This window comes from Octodon degus, unplaced genomic scaffold (assembly GCF_000260255.1).
Source record: "Octodon degus isolate 3935 unplaced genomic scaffold, OctDeg1.0 scaffold00134, whole genome shotgun sequence".
Classification (NCBI taxonomy): domain Eukaryota; kingdom Metazoa; phylum Chordata; class Mammalia; order Rodentia; family Octodontidae; genus Octodon; species Octodon degus.
The window spans coordinates 7,813,577-7,814,975 of record NW_004524710.1 but is presented as its reverse complement, the minus strand read 5'-3'; positions in this window follow the sequence as shown (position 1 = coordinate 7,814,975).

Here is a 1,399-nt window from a genome sequence, read left to right as displayed (position 1 = left end):
TCTTTCCTTCTTTTCTCCATTTCCCCATTCCAGTTTCTTTTTCCTTTTGAAGTCATTTCCCATTTTATAACTATCTATTTTACATTTGTACATTTTGGATCTTATTTGCTTTTTCCACGTCTCACACCAGGGAGACAATAGGATGTTTACACATTTGTATCTGGTTTATTTCACTTACAAGTATGCTTTGAGTTGTGTTGACTCACCTATGAAAGTCTCATGTTTAACTTGCTTTATGGCTGAATATTATTCCATTGTATCAAAAGACTGCATGTGTTTTTATTCATTTCTCAGTTGATGGGCATTTGGGTTGTTTTAAAGATCTAACTACTAAATAGCTACAATAAACATGGAGCACATATATCACTTGATATGTTGCTTTTATTTCTTCCAGGAAGATACCTGGAAGGGGAATAGCTGGGTTGAGCAGGACTTACAACATTAGATTTTTGAGGAATCTTCACACTAATTTACATAGTGATTTCTCTGGTCTTCACTCCCACCAACAATGGAGAAAAGTTTCATTTTTCCCCACAGCCTCTCTAACATTTGTTATTGGTTAATTTCTTCATAATACCCATTCTTTCTGAAGTTAGATGAAATCTCAATGTAGTTTTTTATTCGAATCTCTTGAATGACCATTAGTGTCATAAATTTCATATACTTGTTGTTTGTATTTCTTCATTTGAGAAACATGTGTTTATCTTGGATACCCATTTTTTAATTTGATCTTTAAATTTGGGAGGTTGATTTGTTGGAGTTCTTTATATGCTCTCTCCATAGTAATCCTTTGTCTGAAGAATAACTGGCAAACATTTTATCCCACATTGTGGGTTGTCTTTTCACTCTGTTATCTCTTTCTGTGTAAATGCTTTTGTTGTTGTTGTTGTTGTTGGGGGAGGAAGGGCCTACAAGATGTTCTGGGTCTCATTACTAGATAACACTCATAGTGATCTGCCTGTTTACAACCTCCCAAGAGCTGGGATTACAGGCACACGCCACCACGCCCAATCCCAATTGCCATCTCAGCGTGCCCGGTGGGGACGGGGGTGGGCATGGCAGACCCAGGGATTTGGTCAGTCCTAAAAGCTTTTTGAGGAAGATGAGATCCCAGTTGTTGATTCTGTGTGATTGGGTTTTTATTTAAAGTCTTTGCCTACACCAATGTTATCAAGAGTTTTACGGATATTACCTTTCAGCAGATTTCACATTTCTGTTTTGCTATGTAGACCTTTGATGCATTTCAAATTTAGTTTAGTGTGAGGTAAAAGATATGGGTCCAATTTTAATCTTGAGCCTATGTAGCACTGATTTTTACAGTACCATTTGTTAAAGAGGCTATCTTTCTTTGAAAGAAAGTGTTTAGCACCTTTGTAAAAAACAAGATTGCTGGTTATGT